The sequence below is a fragment of the Entamoeba nuttalli genome (genome assembly GCF_000257125.1).
Source record: "Entamoeba nuttalli P19 unplaced genomic scaffold asmbl_8832, whole genome shotgun sequence".
NCBI lineage: Eukaryota > Evosea > Mastigamoebida > Endamoebidae > Entamoeba > Entamoeba nuttalli.
The window spans coordinates 1-322 of NW_008579326.1; positions in this window are offsets into that span (position 1 = coordinate 1).

Consider the following 322-nt stretch of genomic DNA (forward strand, 5'->3'; position numbering starts at 1 on the left):
TTTTTTTTCAATAATTTAGAATTATCCTTCTTTTCTGTCTTTCTTGTTTAATCATTCTGACAAAAAAACATCAAGTCAATTGAACAACTTCTTTTCATATGGTCATTCTATTATTCAATTATACCTACTTATTCATTTCTGTTCATGAATATATTATGTTGAAAATAAAGTATACAGTAAATCATATTTCATTCTCAGTAAATTTATTATCATTCTTCTTTTTATGAACAAAAAGATTACTTGTTGTTGGATTTTAATTGCACCGTGTTGTTATATTATAAGTACTATGTTTTAAAGGATATAAACTTATAATTTATAAAAT